At 38.7% G+C, this 20,086-nt stretch overlaps 1 long non-coding RNA gene across 1 annotated transcript in view; it reads right to left on the reverse strand.

Annotated features, from left to right (window-relative positions):
* Positions 1 to 1,187: 1,187 nt before the first annotated feature.
* Positions 1,188 to 20,086, reverse strand: part of LOC136020950 (uncharacterized) — a 38,639-nt gene continuing 19,740 nt past the window's right edge. The window contains exon 3 of the long non-coding RNA XR_010615612.1: positions 1,188 to 2,566. This is a non-coding gene — a long non-coding RNA (uncharacterized LOC136020950). The remainder of the gene's footprint in view (positions 2,567 to 20,086) is intronic.

The raw sequence follows: 20,086 nt of genomic DNA on the forward strand, positions 1-20,086 counted from the left end.
TAATAACGCAGCCCATAATGACCAAGCAAGAATTGATCCCACTGCCCTAGGCAGTGGTCATCAGTTCCTGTTCTTCCAGTCTTAAGTCCAAATAGACATAACAGTTTATGAAAACACATACATAATTTACGTCTGTATCACTGTGTGATGCAGTATGCACCAAGTCAGATGATCAAGGTTTTCTAATGCTGTCAATTTATAGGGAATAAACTAGAAGGAAAGACAAAGAAAACCAGAAGAAAGTGATAAAGCAGAAGGAAGACTGGAAGAAGTGTCTGAAACTCAAGTGACAAAACAGTGAAGAAGGGGTGGGCTGAGGACAGACATTGTCACAGACAAAATCCTGCCATGACTGCAGGTCTTTCAGAATATTCAAAGGTCCCTGCAGCATGGATTGACTGGACTATATACTTGTCTTCCCTCCACACTTTTACCCCAATGGCAAAGAGCAGTGGGAGACAAAGAGGTACCACTTGCGTCCTCAGTCTCCTCCTTGCAAAGGTCTGAATGCAAAGGATTCTGGCAAAAGCTGCACTGGAAATAGCCTCACATGTGGTTATTGCCCCAAGCCTGCAAAACTTGCACACATGAGATTCCCATCGACTTGCATGGGAATTTTGTGCCTAATCATTTCAGTGTCTGACCACAAAAGCCATAATTGGAATTAAAACATCAAGTGAATTCTTAAATATCCAGAACATTGGCACCAAGATAATATGCTTTAGCTTCAGACTGAATACATGACATTTACATCTATATATTATCTTATGGAATCCTGGGCATTTTAGTAGATTTTAATTTTCTGCACAGAAAGAATAAATTAAAAGTTGCCCTATATGGTAGTAGTACGGATATTACAAACACATATTTTACAGCAATTTCCCCCAAACACCCACTTACCCGTGGAAATTGTTTTTATAAGTACAGTGCAAACCATAACTTTCCCCTTGCGTTTATTATAAAAGTTTTCTTTCCCTTAATGTTTGATCTAGCTGTAAAAGGCAAAAATGTTTTGTTAGTAAGCCATAACCTTTGGCAGCCAACAAAGTGACTAAATTTCCTACAAATAATTTTAGTTACTCTTTTGTTTACCAATGTGCTTGTTTCCCATAATTCCCCTGGGAAGGTATAATGTCCCTGTGCAGATGTTCAATGTTATAATTGGGCAGCATTCAGCAGAAATGTCATCAGTGACACAACATTTTAACAATGAAAGAAAATGAAACAGACATCACAGGGGACTCCCATTTCAAAGCAAACCTTCAAGGATCTGAACAGGAAGCATATTTTCCATATTACAAGTTCTCATTTAAATTACAAAAGTACATTGACATTTATTTCCTAAGCAGATGAGTTTATCACTAGTTTAGTAATGAGTATCAATGGCAACTGAAATTACAGTTCCTTTCATACTGAGCTTCTTTTGATAAGTGCCTTTCCGTTACTCACATTCTCACACAGATTTATTCCAACTAGAACAGCCAACATTTTGCATAAATATAAATTTTTATGTTATCAGAAATAGATGCTGCAATGACATGTTTTTGCAGGACAGCATGAACAACCCATTTCAGCCTGGACTTGTGACAAACCCTACTTCCCAGGCAGTCCAGCTGTAGCTGAGTACCTGGTCTCACAGTCTGAGACCAAAGGGATATAGCAATAGTAGCTGCACCATTCTCATGTTTGCTACTGGCTACAGAAGCTGATGTAGTACCAAGACTAGTCACAGTGCAGCACCCCAAACCCAGAGAAACTGTGCTGAAAAGCCTTTTTGTGCTTGAACAATTATATTCAGTTAAGTGGACAGCAGGACACAAAGGCAACAGTTGTGGGTTTTTTTGGCTATTGTGAGACTACCCACTTAGAAATCCCAGGCTCCCCTTAGGACATATGCTGCATGAACCATCATCTCACTAATAACCAACCACATGGAGACCTAATGTGAGGAGTACTGCATAAGATAAAAGCAACCCCACAAACTAATATCAAAAGGATCGACCTAGAGGTATGTCTAAAAAGTTATGGAATCCAAATTCTGTTCCCAGGTATACACAGGGTAATCCTACTACCTTTATACAGTTCAGAATTCAGCGAAGTCCAGGAACAGAGCAAAACATATCTATATTCTACCAGCTTCACCCAGAAGACAAGTAAAACTGGCTTGTCTACATTCTGTCCCACAATTTATACAACAGTGATCCTTGCCCAACACAGTAACGGATTACCCAGAAGTGTATTTAAGTAGTTACTACAAGTATTCTACAGGGAAGCTTTTTAGGCAGATCAAGGTTGATGCTATAAACCATGGATAGTCATGCCATACACAGTATGATCCTTTGCCATTTTTGAGATTGACAGGATACACCAATTAAGTAACTCAACGCTGAATAAAATAATACCCAATTTTCACCAGATGCCAAATAAAACCAGCATGTAACAATCTTTTGTGCTCTTTCACCTCTTATTCCACATGTACGGCAGTGCACCATTTCAAAATCTCTGTGGAAGGTTCAGAAGGATGATCCTCAGTTAAACTCTCCTCAGCTGGAGGTTTTGCATTTGGCTGCAGAACAAACAAACAAATTTAGTGCAGTGCAGGAAAGAAAACTTTGAAGTAACTGTCTGATGCAGTCTGGCGTACAATGTGCTAAAGAAGTCTCAAATGAAGAAATGCAGGAGTCTATACCTGAGGGGGAAATCAGGGAGTATATACATTGAAGGAATTCACACACTACATTCTTCTTCAAAGCATCATGTATGTTTGCAAGCCTTGAAGCTATAATGTGCAGTTTGGTCATAAACATTTTGGTGATGTGGAAAAATCCAGTCTGTATCAGAGTTACCATCATTTGCTGTATTGACTGAACTGCAGCTATGAAGCCTGTTACCTAGAAGAAGCCTCCAACATGACAAAGATCTCCACGCAATATTCTTATGTAACAATACACCACACAGTTACCACCACCCCAGTGGTATTTCTCAGCTGCTATAATAATTTTCTCCAGAATTAGAAGACTTTCCTTAGAATTTCTGTAAGTTCTTCTGGCCCTCTCTGTGCTTTGCCCTTCTGGAAGAGGACAACCAAGCAAGACGCTAAGAATAATTACAAATTTATTAGATGAAGTGGCATATGTTGGAGGAAGAACTCTTCATGTCCAAGATTTCAGTCACCAAACTAACAGCCTTTAGGTTGCTGCACTCCTACAGAGTAACAGCTGAACAAAAAATCTAAACCCACCTTCTATCTCCCAGCAGAGTTTGACCCTTCCAGAGGGGACATTCCTAGGATTTTATGAAGTCCACAGGAACTTGGTTTTGATCTTTTGTGGAAGTCATACAAATGCTGCTAGCTAAGGATGGCTCTAAGAGAAATGATGTTTCATACACATGCACGACACGCACAACCTCTAATGACAGGGAAGGAATAAATGTAGTAGTGCAGCCACCCCCTCTGCCCTCCTCAACTCAAGCCATCTTGAGAATTCGTTGCTTTCTTAAGCTCCTGCTGTTCTGTCTTTTCCCGCCTTCTCCAATCCTTTTATTCAACTGCATTTTTTTCTACATTAAATTCAAATACTTGTTCAAGTCTCTGCAGCTGAGGGCAAAATTACATGTCTTACTGCAGATTTTCTTCCCCTCCTCAGTCTCTCTCCTGAAGGTTCACGTACCCTCAGCTCAAGTCTCCATGCTAAGTTCTTATGCTGACAATAAGGGAGCTTTGCCATCTCCCGTTCCTCTTTCCTGTACAAAACCAACAAACAGACTCTACAGGGATTTCCATATTTTCCCCTTCTTTTAACTATTGCCATAGTTGTCAACTATGGGTTTAGTAACACAAGACTATTTCAGCACAAGCAACTAACTGCATGCTTCTGATTGCTCCATTTGGGATTAGAAACCAGTTAATTCAGCTGCATTGGTGTATGACACCGATTATTCCACATGGAACCAAAACACATCATACAAATCCAGAATGCTGAGATGAAAGGAAAGTAAAAAGGCAGTGGGTAAGCTGAAAAATTATAAGTAGGAGAAGGGGATCAATTTTGTATGGAGGTTCTGATAATGAGTAGACCCTGTATCCATTACCTTCTCCTGACTGTAAAAGCTGACCTTGACACAGCAAATTTTTAGATTTTGAGATAAAAAGGGGCAACACTTCCAGGAAAGCAGTTATAAAACTTTACCCAGGTAACACTTGCATGTATGAGATACTGACCTATTACTCTCAATTTAACAGTGGAATTTTCAAAATCAGTGAACACCTTTTAGAAGTTACACTGCATTGCCTGTTTTTTAATGAATCAGATCTCAGCTTGTTTATGTGCTTTGGTATCTCAATAGGAATACAGCAGCTGGAAATGAGGAATTCAAGAGCCTACCCCACTGATTCCTTTGCCATAATTCACAAACTCAGATTCTGCATTTAGATCCTTTAAAATAAACTATCAAGGGCAGAGGAAGGTGTTGAAAACAGCTTCAGAAAGTTACCTTAGATCCTCTACCATACACTACAACGTATTTACATCTGCTGGCTCTAGCAGATGGTGGAAAGTTTGCTTTTATATTTTTTTTAAGCGAAAAAGAGACAACCAGGCCTCTAACAGACCCTCTTTGATCTCACCTGGGAGGAAAGTTATAATCTGTCCCTGAGAATCTCTACAGTTCAAGCTTAAAAGACAAAAGAGAGGAGAATGTGAAAAGAACAGGAAGCAGCACATAAAATAAAGCAAATGGGCTTTGAAAGGCAGGCTGGTTCCTGGGAATGGCAGTGTCTAGTTATGCCCTTGGAACATTGTTTTTTTAAAAAAGCTGTCTCAGAGATGTGCCAAATCACTTGCTTTTGATTGGGGTGCCAGCAAATGGGACATGACAAGTAGAGCAGAGCATAGCTGTTGCACTGCCCACAGCAAAGAAAATGCTATTTAGAGGCTAGGAAGAAAATGAAAGGTGAAATTGTCCATCCACAAGAGAGGGTTTAAAGAAAATGCCTAGAAAGCTGTATTCTAGGAAAAAAAAAAAAAAAAAAAAGCCCACTGGAACATACATGTTAGCATATCTTTAACTGTATTTTGCTTTCCTGCAAACACAAGAAAAATTTGTAACTAGTTATTGTGATTAACAGTCTTAGATTATAGCCAAAAGTGTAACAAGTTAAAAGGTACTGAAAATCTATAATAGAAAATTAACAGTATATGCTACACATCAGAACCTGTCCATTAATGCTGTCTGACACAAGCTGCTGTTGAAGCTGTCCCATTACCACCCTGACAAACTGTACTGCACTGATGCACTCACTCAGTGCCATGCCTTTTAGCCCAAGTGTCGACCTCGTCCAAAACTAGTCCCCTCAACAGTCAGTGGCTGAGCTACAGCAATTCAAATACTGTATTTAACTTTATTTTTCTAATCCTGGTATCTGTGTTGACTCCTATGGTCCTTCTTTCCCCAGGTATTAGAAATAGAAATGCTGTCCTAACAGTTATCTCAATTTCAGCAGCAAAAGGCACTCTCAGTAAACCCACAGATAAACCTACACATTCTTAACAAAGACCGTGCTTCCTCTCTTATACATAGAAAAGCTTGATACTAACAGTGTTAGGATCTAGCATTTGTGGCCTTGAAAGAGCTTCACAGAAAAGGAATTGCCATTTCTGAGTCTGCAGCGAGCCCAAAACTTTCCCAAATTAGCCTAGCTCTATTTATCAGGTTAAAGTATCCAGCCACTGTATGTGCACATCAGCTCCTCTTGAGAGATAAAGGAAAGGCAGCACTTTCTTGGATACATCTTATGTTCACATTTTAAAGTCTGGGGACTCAATGGGGTACATCCATAACCACCTGTGTGTGCCCATCCTTTTAGTCTTTTACACCCTCCCAGCTTCCTCACAATATTGATATACCCGTTTGTTTGGCTTCAAGAAGCACTCCCCTTTTGATCATCAGGTAGAGTATCATGCATGCCATCACATGCCTAAATATTGCGTCCATGGCTTTCCTGTATTGAGACATCCAATTTGTACTTGCACCCTTTACAAATATCACTTGACCTGCCTGAAGATGATGCACACCCACTTGATATCAATACTCAATCAAACCTGTGTTTCTGTTTAACTTAAAAATAAATCAAGAAAAGATCTTACATAATTTTCTATGTCTTTATGCCATAAGATTGTTCCATATAGGGTTTTACCAAGAGAACTTATATCCAATGAATGAAACACGGAGTGATAGGGCCTGGTTTTAGGTGGGGCTATTCACCTACACTAAAAGAACCATTCAATTGCTAGGAGTGTCTAAGTATTTACTTTTCAAATTTCCTAAGTGATACTTAATGTACCATTTTGATTAACAGAATGGCTCACAATTTTCCACTTAGCCAGTAGTTTATCCATATCAACCATTAAGTGATACATTTGGCTTTTCACCACATTTCTGTACAACAAAAGATTTCCTGCTGTCAATATTCAATATAAGATTTTTTTACTTTTTTATTTTTTGTGTATCTAAAATGAGAGTGTCTCCTCTCTGGTTTGTACAACAAAACCTATTCCTACAGGCCCCTTCAGTAAGCAGGTAGTGCTCTCATAGTTCAAATACATCAGCAATCACTTGCGTCTACTGCTAGTGTACGGAACCAAACCCTTACCTTGTTCAAACTGGCTTAGCTCCACTGACTTCACAGCAGCAGCTGCCTACTCTCATTGAAGATCCAGCTCAAATACTAGAAAGAACTTCCACTTGATTCACAGCAACTGCTGCATAACAGAATGCATGCAGTATCCAAGGTAAAATAATTTCATCATATCAAACCCCTTATTATGCTTTATGACAGTATAGGCAATTCTCAGGAAAGGACAGTGATATCCAAGTAAGACCATAGTCTGTGTACCAGCGCACAACTTACAGCAATAGCTAAATAGCATAGTGAGTAAAGTCTAAACCAGATAATGCCAATCCTGTATGTTTTCAGAAGCATTCACTGATGACACAGTACTGTTGTATCTCGTATATTGCTCTATCACAGGGCTCACAAGGCTGCACATTTACTCCTTCTTCACTGTAAGGAGTTGTTCCTTTTCAGTTCATGGTAAAAGGGAAGGAACTCCACCAAGTTATCTCTTTTTGAAGTCTTTATAGTTCTTTCTCCTAGCTTCATTAATGAGCTGATGGCCATGGTATAGCAGTAAATTACTCCACTTTTCAAAAGTAGGTTAGCAACCTGAGTAAGAGTGATTCCACTCCAGGAATTCTACCTCCTCCCCCCATCACACACCCCTTTTAATTGCACATTTTCTAAAATAGTCTGAGATCTGGATCAGTAAATGGTCTTTTCTGTGCCAGCACAGAAAATATTAATGTGTGAAAACATCCTGCGCAAACTCATATCTCTGCATCTCATAAATCTGACATATATATGCTTGGTTTCAAATACATTTCCAAGCATACTTTTTCATAGAAGAAAATGGTGTGTGGTAGCTTGTTCTTTCTTTTCTTGTTTTTGGATGTCTGTGTTTTTTGTTGGTGTTTGGTTTTAGTTTGGGTTTGTTTGGGTTTTTTACTCCTTATTAACAAGGCAAATCCTGTTTTACCCGTTTACCCTCAAGGAACTCTATTACAATTATTTTCATAATTTTAATTGTAGTGCAAATGTATGAAAAACGTCTTTCTAAAATACTAGCTGCATTTACAATAGCACAGTGTCCACTGCATATTCAGGACTTGTTGTATTACTATATTATTAGTATGCACTGTCAGAATGTACAGCAAATCTCACTCCAGAGGTAATAGAAATCTCAGTACAATACTGCTTCCAGACCCCAGTAACTCCCAAAGGCCAGTCTGTGTCTTGCACACAGCCCCAGTATGGCTGTTTGAGGAAAGTTTACAAGCTTGGGCACACAGCCATACATATGCACAAAGCCAGCTCAGGTTTATTTACAACAAGCTTCCCAAAGCTTCTGATTCCAGACACATGGCACAGGCACACCTAAACTGTCTTAATATCTGAGTAGGTTTATTACCTTGAGCCCAGCCTTAGCTGAATGGAGATCTGAGCTGCCAGCAGAATCAGTCATCTGCATATCACTTGCAGTCTGTGTGTCTAACAAGCCTTTCTAGGGCAGAATGTGTTGAGAGCTGGTTTGTGCAGCTTGGTACCTGTGGTTCCGCTTCCCTGCAAGCAGCACAGTAAGGCTGCAGATGTAGAACTGAAGGTAGAGAGTATGGAAGAATGGCCTATGAAGATACAGAGAAGAGGTACAAGAGTTTGCCAAGATCTCCACAGCTGGCTTGTGGAAATTACTGCCACTTTTTCAATTCACAGTCTAGATACTTATGCTTATGACTAGCCTTTCTTTAAAAAAGAAAATAACAGAAATTATAATCTCAGTCTTAACATTTGCTTACAATGAAAACATAAGAAGCTATGAAGTAATTAAAGAAATACATATCAAATACATCAACATACATTGTATTTTTTCTCACTACAGGGAAAAGCTTTGACATAAAAATAGAAATATTATAGTTTCACATAGTGAAACAGAAGGCAAATTAAACTAACAATGCATAAAAGATTCATATATGTATGAACTGGCAGGCATTAAACAAACACTCATTAGTCAAAATCTTGATCTAGTTTGTAAGATGTCAACATGCACATCAGGAATACCTCTGAAATTGTCACTCGGTAGACAGGAAGAGAAATCCAATTGCATAAGGATAGTAAACATTAAACTAATCTTGATTTCTGTACATCAAATTTATATCTTTATTTTGATTTACTGGATATCAGGTCTCTATTTAAAGTGAATGTCAAAGAACATTAATTTTCAAACCTGTGAAAAGAAGAAATCCCCCAGAGCAGTCAGCAAAATAGATCATGTTTCCTATTCCAAGAGATTCTAGTTATAGAACTTTGATGGTAAAATAAAACTCTTTAATCTGTGGCATAATCCTGAAGATAGCATGCTAAAACTTGAAGGACACCAGCATGCAGATGTTTCAAGAGACATGATTTTAACCCCTGGGCTACCTTGCTTGCCAAGAAAATTTAATCTTCTAACATGTACATTCATGAATAGTCTACTGCTAATAGTGTCTATGCACAGCAATGCTTCCTGCTGACAACAGTCTGATCCCAAAGCTACTGCATCTGGTATTTAAATATGGTGAAGATTATTTTGAATTTAACACTTTCTGCAAAGATTGCAGCTTGGTTTGTGGATGTTTTCTTAAAAATCTTTATTGTAAAAGCTCCAATCTCATATATTCAATGAAAAAGTTAAGAAAACCATTTCAGATTTGTGCACCTGGCAAACACTGAACTTCAGTGATGGAATAATCACCTCAAAAATCAGGAGATGACAACTGCAAGTAAAATGAAGCACATGTACAAGGTTTTATAGATCTGAAGTCTACTAATGAAACACACTTCTACAGAAAACTCATGAGCTGTATATAAACCTTCTTGTACTTTCTCTTTAAAAATAAAGTAAAAAAATGTAAAAATTGACTGTTGAGCAAAAAGCATATTACCAGGTAATGGTGCAGACATGGTGTCTGAAGTGATCACAACAGAAGTTCTGATATGCAATCTCTTAAAATATTACAGGCAATGCTGTGTGAAGTGCACATTCTGAAAACCCCACAGGGGCTGTGAACTGGGAAGTAGTTCGTGCTGCCCACTGTGCAGAAGTTAGAAACAAACAATTCATGGTTCAAATTCTTTAAGAACCAGTAAGCCCTACTTTTTGTAAAGTTTACTGCATCTTCCCAATGTGGAAAGGATGGAGAGTTACAGGCTACCAAGTGCATATACATGCTGTTGAGATCATTGTAGCCAGGTTCCAAAGGAGGAGACGCTGTGCAGTGCTGCTTTCAGGTGCAGGTAAGATCTGAACAACTAACCAATATAGCTCATTTCACAAAAACACAGAGAAGATGGGGAATCCAAAAAAGAAGTAATCCTATAAACTGCACTAGTAAACAGCACATTTGATTAAGCTCTCAGTTGAACAGATGCAGTTTCCAGCACAATCCATAAATACACAAAGATCTCAAAAAAAAAAAAAGATAATTAAGAAAATGAAAACAAAGCTAAGAAAATACTGTTACTATTTCCTAAAACTTCGAAAGATAGGCATGGGACTGCATTTTCATCTCACCTGTTGGAATCTTTACAGTATTTTATACTCCAGCAATGTATTTCATATGAAAGCCTAACTTTCATCATTTCCTAGTGTGGAGTTTTACACTGTCCATTAGTAATTTTCTTTAAAAGGGCACATACCAGGTTATTCCATCTAGCATACAGACTGATAATGGGATGGACTGTCTGTGGATTTACTAAGGTAAATCTTACAATTACATATCACAGCTGCAATAATGAAAGCTGTCAGAAAGCTGACTGCTGGAGATACTCAAATTCCTCTGTAATTAGCACATTGGTAAAAATCAAATGCCGAACTCTAGCAATCTCAAGGAGCATGCAAGGAACGAAGTAGCAGAGCAAAGAAGTGACATCTACATGACCTGGGCTTTTTTACACAATATCAGGCAGCTGGAAGACTGCTGCTCCTGGAGGAAGAGGGATGCAGGAAGGGGAGCAAGAATAACAAGCTACTGCTTTGAGAATTTGGTACTTTTATAATTGGGACTTTAGCCTTGAACAATTTTCCAGATTTCTTTTGTTACAGGAACTAGGAAGTAAAATAGGAAGCATTTTTATCTTAACTTATTTTGATTAGTCATTATGAAGTCATTAGTCAATACAAACCCAGGACTGTACTGCACTGAAGATCTACTTCTGATCTGAAATTACACCAAATTTGAGTCTTGTTTTGATTTTTTTGTAGATATTGTTCTTAAAATGGATGCAACTTTGCAATAATCCTTGGGAATGCATACTGGTATAGCTCTAAGTCAATTAAAACAAAAGTTATATTCTATACCTGCAACAGCTGATCCAGGTTTAGGTTTCAGGTAATATGTGCTCATGACAACAGACCTGCACCTATTAAATGCCACAGATGCACAAAATTCCTATTAGTTTGATAAGCAGAAAAAGCTCACTTCATGTATTCCTCTAGTCAAGCTCCTATCAATCAATAGGAGTCATTCAAGGAAAACTGTTTCTAGTTGGAGATTCATGTATGGAAAATGACACTGAAGAGGAGTGAAGATTATATTTCTTACAAGCATAAATGCCCCCAGAACCTCAGACTACCTCAAGACAAGGAGGTTGTGCCTATATACCTTCATACAGGATCCTAGTTATTTTAATTCACTTCCATTCGCTTCTTTCTCAGTGGCCAGTACAGGTCAGCCAGCATTTGCATGTTAGGTGTTGTAATCTGTCACCAGCACAGACCAGAAGGAAAACTGCTACCTTCTAAGAGCAGCAGCAAAGCGAGGGAATTCTGACTCAGACGGATGTGTTTGAATCATGGGGCCTCCTACAAGAGAAGGATGCAGTTTATGCAGTTCTTGCTCAGGGCTCTGCTTTGAGCACTGTCTAGTCTTTCAGACCCCAATGGAATGGAATAGCAATATATGGGCCTCAGCAAGTATCACAGATGAACATCTCATGACAGCTCAAGACAGTAAATGTTTATTACATGTTATGCAATTTATATAGCATAAAAAATATATCCTTACCTAATCTGATGCTGCTTTTGTTATAAATGGCTTCAAGAAATAAGGAATACATTATTTGATGGGGAATGTAGCAATATTGAAGATATATTTCAGAGCAGCCCAGGAGATATAGATGCTCAGCCTCTCTTAATAGACTTTTAACCCCAGCCTTGATTTTTTCCCCACATATATTAATAAACATAAAACATTATAGAAGCCTTATGTTTCTAGGATAGGAACAACAAATTTTCCTTTGTATATGTACGCTATAGAAGCTAGTACAAAACAGCAGATCTCCCCAAGCAATAGGTTAACTGAGGACATCCTTCTCTCTAAATTAGAGAGATATTAATTTGATGGATGGACCACTCGGTGGATAAAGAACTGGCTGGATGGCCGCACACGAAGAGTTGTGGTCAATGGCTCAATGTCCAGCTGGAGACTGGTAACGAGTGGTGTCCCTCAGGGATCGGTGATGGGACCGGTCTTGTTTAACATCTTCGTCGCTGACATGGACAGTGGGATTGAGTGCGCCCTCAGCAAGTTTGCCGATGACACCAAGCTGTGTGGTCCGGTTGATATGCTGCAGGGAAGGGATGCCATCCAGAGGGACCCTGACACGCTTGTGAGGTGGGCTGATACCAACCTTATGAAGTTCAACCACGACAAGTGCAAGGTCCTACACCTGGGTCGGAGCAATCCCAGGCAAGCTACAGATCAGGCAAAGAAGAGATTCAGAGCGGCCCTGCAGAGAAGGACTTGGGGGTGCTGGTCGATGAGAAAATGAACATGAGCCAGCAGTGTACGCTCGCAGCCCAGAAAGCCAACCGTATCCTGGGCTGCATCAAAAGCAGTGTGACCAACAGGTCGAAAGAGGTGATCCTGCCCCTCTACTCTGCTCTTGTGAGACCTCACCTGGAGTACTGTGTGCAGTTCTGGTGTCCTCAACATAAAAAGGACATGGAACTGCTGGAACAAGTCCAGAGGAGGGCCACGAGGATGATCAGGGGACTGGAGCACCTCCCGTATGAAGATAGGCTGAGGAAGTTGGGGCTGTTCAGCCTGGAGAAGAGAAGGCTGCATGGAGACCCCATAGCAGCCTTCCAGTACCTGAAGGGGGCCCATAGGGATGCTGGGGAGGGACTCTTCGTCAGGGACTGTAGTGACAGGACAAGGGGTAACGGGTTAAAATTTAAACAGGGGAAGTTTAGATTGGATATAAGGAGGAAATTCTTTCCTGTTAGGGTGGTGAGGCACTGGAATGGGTTGCCCAGGGAGGTTGTGAGTGCTCCATCACTGGCAGTGCTCAAGGCCAGGCTGGATGAAGCCTTGGGTGGGATGATTTAGTGTGAGGTGTCCCTGCCTATGGCAGGGGGGTTGGAACTAGATGATCTTGAGGTCCTTTCCAACCTTTCCAACCATATTCTATGATTCTATGATCTACAGTAAAACTATTTTGAAACCAAGACTTAGTATGGCACATTGAAGACTTCAATAACATAATTTATACTATGCCTCATAATTCACCAGAGTTCAGATACATTAAAGCATGAGTCTCCTTTATCTCGTCATCAGGCAGTTGGCTGCAAATGTAGTTGGTATAAATAAAAGAATGTATACTCCAAAAGGAGAGGAAAGCTGATTGAGAGCTCCTACAGTTGCCAATGCCTCCTCCAAAAAGCATGTCTTATCAAATTTATCTAATTCTCAAAATTAAACTCAGAAAAATAATGAAGGGAAAACCAGCCATTTTCCACTGGTTTACATTTTGGGGTGTGATAAAAAAGAGCAGAAGTGATAGTTTTCAGGCTTGTCAGGAAAACATGAATTATAAGAGCCTCTAGTTATGGTTTGGAATAAATCCACTTTGGAGTCAAAGTTGAGCTTGGGAAACAGAAGTTGAACTGGGTTTCAATTCAGGTACAGCTCAGGTGCAAAATAAAGCTGCCAGCTCAGCAAAACATGCTAGCAGCTACTTCCATCCAGCCATAGTTTGTAACCTCCTGTAGGCTCTGGCTGTACTTCTGAGAGACTTGCAGCCCACATATAACACTGAAGCAGGAAGAGGCAGTAAAGAACCTTTTTGTGTTTTTGTCCCAGGGACAGTGCCTCAGAGTTGTCTAACATGCTGCAAGGCTGGAACTCATAGAAGGCTTTCTTGCTATTTAACAGTACATGGTGTCCTTGCTTCTACATGAGCAACAGCAGCAAAATGCCTCTCCTGGACAAGCAGAATTATTTTACATCATACATACATCTGAATTGTGCTGAATACACTGACATAGTTATTTAAATTTACACATTAAATTTACAAGTAAACATTTCACCAAATTTACATCTTTGGTTTTTTTCCTGCTCTTAATCCTTTGTCCTTCCTTCAAAATTTGGAGTACAGCTCACACACTCAAAGATTTAGCCTTCACTGGAAAAAGGAACACAAAATAGCTCCAGCAGTGGTTTACAGCAGAAGAGTTATGCTCACTTTTCCCTAATTTCTTCCATTCTCTGTGATACACCCTTCTTCTGACAAAGACAGTACTCTTTTTTTTTTTTATAACATTTTGTGTTTTTAAGTTAATGCAAAAGCCTTCATAATCAAAATATACGTAGAAACAACTGAAACAAATTAGCTCTGTCTTATCAGGGCTTTATCCAACATACTACTAAAGATGCTTATGAACCAATGCAAGAAGCAAAACTGTCTTTACATAAACTGCCAAAGGAAATAGAATTGTGAATGGTCAGTGATTAAGCATTATGCCTTCAGCTCCTTATCTGAAGTTGAAGCTGCTTTACAGAGCAGTGCAAAGTCTGATGTATCAGTAAGCCTGTAATGAAAGCCTGTAACACTGTATTTGCCTGTGACATGTTATCATGTCCACTGAAACATTTTTTTGACCTGTAACATTATGGACAAGTTTCTGCAGTCTACTTGTAGCCCAATATCCACCATCGTCTGAGTAAATGCTTTTGCTTGCTTTACATTGTGTGCTATGTCCTGTTACGGAAGACCACTGCTTCCTCTCAGAAATATGGCAATAGCATAGAATCAGTCAGAATTTCAGGGCTGGACACTCAGCTGTCATTCCAATACAAATCAGACACACAAAAACTTGAAAATTAAACAACTCAATCCTTGCTTTATTTCCTCAGCTATAAAATAGGGATAATTATCAGCTACTTATCAGGTGTGATTTGCAGTTTGGTATTTATCACATTCCTTGGTATTCTCAGATAAAAGGAGTTTTGTCTTTATGTATTTTAATGAACAATATTTCAGAGAACAAAGGAAGCCAAAAGCTAAAGGTTATCATTTTTTCAAAGATACTTCTTGTACTAGTTTCTCTAGATGACCAAGTAAATATGTAATATTTATATCATTATGGAATATAAGTAAGACAGAATCTGACCCAAAGTAGCTAGGTAGTCCAGCAGGAAACACATTTATAAGGAGCTGATGAAGACAGGGAAACAAGAATCTTTATTACTGCTGACTTGCTATAAGCCTTGAAGCAGGCTGCTTTATTCCTCTACTTCCACCACATTCCCTTTTGTGTGTCCATTTAGACTGTAATTGTTTTGAGACAGAAACTGTCCCAGCTTTAATAATAGTCAACAAGAAACCTCTCTAATAATTCCTGAAAATTTGAGGTTATTACATTCTAGAAAACAGCAGGGTTTTTTTTCTGTGATAATTATTCCTAGCATAGCACAGCCTGAGTTACCACCTGCTTTAATCTAAGCAGCAGACAAACATTTAGAGGTACAGAGGCAGAAAGACAGGAGAGTTATTTGCCCAAGTTTATTTAGCAGGTCAGTGACTGAATCAGGAATAGAAATCCTGGTTCCTGACAGCCACTGGACTGCATGATTGCTCTAAAGATCCCAGTACCTGGCTTTTCTACAATTGTGCCATTCATCCAGAAAGCTAGAGGCCCAGGATTTTACTTTGCAGAGCCTATATGAAGCAGATAAGGATCATATACTGTGCATTTGGAAAACATGAAAGAAACAACCTCTGTTTAGCATGATTGTTTTCAGCCTAAACAGCCAGTTGGAATGACTGAAACCAAATCCAGGTGAGAGCGCTAAAGCAGTTAAGGGTGTGCTCAGCCCTCCAAAGGTTTAAGACAGACATCAGGAGAAGCTACTTTCATACATGTTTTAGACAACAGCTCAATAGCTTGCAGGAAGGTTAGAAATACACACACCTCTGTGCCAGCAACATTTCAACAGAGCTTTTCCTGCAAAATGGCTGTATCCCACCTGAAGTCAAGATGATGCGAATATTTCCTAGTATGCTCTGTGCGGTTGTATAGCTTTCCCATGTAGGATATCAAAGCTTCTTAAACTGTCTTTGAAAGAGACAGACATCAGGTGAAAAAATCATGTAAATACTAGGATGAGAAATAGAAATCCTACATTTTAACACAGAATGACAGCAATATCAGCTTCCTGTACCAATCCATAAATATCATCTCCATGACAAGACAGTACCTTTCTCTCATAGTGTATTCTCACCTCTCATTTATTCTACAATCCAACACAAAGTGGGCTTAAAATGCAGCCAATCAAGCAACTTTATTCCTTCTGCTGCTATGGTTTTGTTCTAGGAAACTTAAAAGGACTACTTACACTGCACGCATCCCTATGGCATGTCATATTAGAGAGAATGATAAGTACAAAGGATGATGATGGACAAAGCCTTGGGTGTCATGGTTTAGTGTGAGGTGTCCCTGCCCACGGCAGGGGGGTTAGAACTAGATGATCTTAAGGTCCTTTCCAACCCTAACTATTCTATGATTCTGTGATGTGCTTAAACAATAAGAAAATCAAGGAAGCAATGAAGTTGAGGTCAAGAATACAGTTGTCCTGATTCTCTTCACAGATTTCTTTCTCTTGCTCTTCCACAACAGAGCTGCAATAACAGCCCTTTATTTGGCTCTGTAAGGTATAGCTAAGGAATGCTCAGTAAATCAAGCAGGTGTGAAGTGGGTGCAGGAAGTCTAACCTTTGCTTTCCACATAGAGATTTTGTGCAAAGGAACTGTGCCTGAAAAGAAATGCAGGTTTTTAAAATTAGATTTATTTTATATACAGAAGGTATAAAAAAATTTTAGGATGTGAAGTGCTTTCCACTAAGTCTCGATGTCACTGTAAGATTTCTCTGAATTACAGAATTTCTTGAGGAATGTAGATACTGCTCTATGTGTGAAAAGCTAAACATGCACCTACACAAGGCAGCTTCTGATTCCAATCAAAGTAACCTGGGACTAACATAAATGGATGGTATATAAAAAAATAGAGAAATCAAAAGGTGTCAAAAAGCCTCTTGCTCCTTTCCCTAGATCTGTGCAGCTTACCGCAGGCACTGACACACCTTAATGCCATTCTGCAGCTAGAGGCAAGTGATCTTTTCCTGCAGGCTCAGTATGCACTGTAGGTCTGTAGTTTCTTCTCCATCTCTCACATACTATTGCAGTATATTTTTTATACAAAAGTTTGATTTCTCTTTTGGAAACTGTACTTAAAAAAACATACCCCAAGGTGTCTAATTGGCAGACTCCTGATCCCTGAGGACCCTTGGAGCTGCTAATATTAACATCAGTACTGTAAATTGACAGTAATCATTGAAGTGGTGCCACAGAGGATGGATTTAATCCATACACATTTTGAGCTACAGTCTAGTTACAGTGGTAACTAGATACAGCTCAATGACTTCAATACAGCTTTACTAATCAGATCTATAATTGAGGTTTTGATGCATTGTACTACTAAATCTAGAATTATTTCCATCCTCATTTCCTGTTTTGGTTCCTAGGTGTCTAAAGTACTATAATTTAAGTGGAAGCTTTTCTTTCTACAGGTGAGCAGGGTGACTGCTCTGTGTTTGATATAATAGGATATAATTCTTACATGCAGGAAATACATTACTTCTATTTTATAAGGAGAAAATATATGTCTGTGCCGGGCTGAAACTATTATTGCACATTAGCAGTCAGTAAAGCACAGTTGCTGAATGAATGTCAATATTCTTATTAAAAATGGTTTCATATGCACCCACAAAACTCCAGCTCTTCTCATGTTCTACATTCTTCACCTTTCTTTTCATTACAACACCAGCACAATATCTATTTGAGTTCCATGCATGCTGTTTTCATTAGAGGGTTAGAGGCAGCACAGGCTCCAAACTTTGGGTGTGCTGACTGGTTAGCCTACAAGAGAAGGCTTCCCGGTTGAAAGGCAGGGCAAATGAGAACTGTTGATATTATTGGCAATATTAACTTATAAACAAACATCAAAATACATAATACTAAAAACCCCAGAAATTGATACTTTTAATATGCTGTCATGTAACATTACTTTTGTACAGTCTTTTGACTTGTTCACAATTCTGCCCAAACTGTAATCACCACAAACCAGCACTAAACACAAGGCTTACAGGGAATAGTATCTTTTGTTGGATCTGCTGACTAGAAAATACATATGGGCCCATGGTCCTTCCATCAGCTTTGACAACAAAGAGCTAAAACAGGTTTAACCTAATTATGCTAATCGGCTAGACAAGTTAAAAGAAAAAAGTTACTATGGAACAAAGAAAATGCTAGCAAAGAGGTGAAAGTTCCTGAAACAAACTTTAAAACTCTGTCTGAAAGTCAAAGCATATGAAGTTCCTTGGCTCCTGTGAATACCTGTCAACATTTGCACTGATTAAATTAGTTCATTTTGTTATACCACAGCTTCATTAAAGATTAAAAACCTCAACAACCCCCTAAACATTTCTATTTGTCTTTCTGCCTCTGTCTTTAAACTAACTGATAAGAGCAGGTAAACAATAAAAAAAGGCACTATGATTTGCAGAATCCTACTCCTCCTGCTTCTTCACAGCTACATATGTGGTGGAACCAACAAGTGTTCCCCTACTACCTTTTTTAAACAAGGCCAATGGGAAAACACTCTCGATATAAAATAATCACTGAATGGACATGTAGCATATAGTGCGTATAACAACAAAATGAGCTACATCAAAGAAAGGACAGCAGGAAAAGGAATGTGGGATAAGAGCAGGGAACATCACTATAAATACAATGACATTAAACTCAGTAATTTAGGGCAGAAGGGGCAAGACACTCCAAGAACACTATCTGAGCAAGATAAAAGTTTATCTTCTTAAAAAGGACCATGCTATTAGTTTCTAAAAAAAATATGACGAGCTCCTAATCTAAGGAATCTGAGAACTAACCTAACAAAATATAGATTAAGGGCATGTTTGGCCAGATTAGTACATATCTAATTTATACCAACTTTATCTGAAATCATGTCACTGACACCCCACAGTAAAGTACAGTATTTGCAGATTCACTGATAAGAAATCAATCTTTTTTTTTTATTTTTATTTTATACTGTTTTTTACTTAATGGAGGTTTGTTTGGCATTTGTATGCTTGAGTGTTGTTAGATGGAGTTCTCCAAGGTATATTTATCTCTTATATATATAAGAAATTTAAGAAAGGAAAAATATTAGACACCTTTTTACTCTCATTTTTTAATTAACCTCTTAAACCTCATGTGTCAGTACCCACCTGGGATGTATGTTTCAGCTTTAGGCAATGTTAGACTGGTAACTCTGCCCCTATATGGCTGCAAATACATGAAGATTAAGAAGCAGTATGTATTTTACATGACTTTCCTAGCTCTCTTCATTTAGTGAAGGTAACATTTAGTGAAACCCATCTTAAGTGAGTTACAGCAGATGCTCACTGGAAGCTAAGACCAGGGTGAACACAAATTCATTCCTGTGTCTCTTCCATAAACATCTCTGCCACTGTAAAAAATCTTACCTATCTGTTGAAGCACTGAATTAATACAGGAAATAGTCATGGGACAAGTTTATGAGAGCAAATTCTTATTTTTACAGTTTCCATGTGCAGACTGCTGGAATAATGGGAATAAAGGAAATTAAAACAAAAAAAGAATGTTCAAGTACTTGTGATCATGCATGTCAATCCCATCACCAGTTTGCTGATAATCTACCATAACACTACTTTTACTGGCAACATAAGCTTGTCACACATCTGGAGCTCACAAACAAGTGGCTACCAGAATGAGTACAGAAATATCTATATATTGTAGAATTGACCTGCAAGCATATAGCAAGTTTGACAATATCAGGAATAAAGACCTGGAAAGCATACTTTCCAGATGGTTTTCCTCCACAAGTTTTGGTAAGTTTGGAAATAAAGCTTTGAATATGTAACCCATTCCAGCTGATTGTACAGTTTACACTGGTTTGGGTTTTGTTTTCTTTTTTTTTCCTACATTTTCATAGTCTTTTTGTAGGATTAACTTTTTTTTTTGAGACAGTAGCATATAGAAGGCTTTATTCTTCCACTGATTTCGGCAAAGTTTGGCATTTAACTTGTTTCAAAATTTACCCTTCTTAGTTGC

Source organism: Lathamus discolor, chromosome 12, assembly GCF_037157495.1.
Source record: "Lathamus discolor isolate bLatDis1 chromosome 12, bLatDis1.hap1, whole genome shotgun sequence".
Classification (NCBI taxonomy): domain Eukaryota; kingdom Metazoa; phylum Chordata; class Aves; order Psittaciformes; family Psittacidae; genus Lathamus; species Lathamus discolor.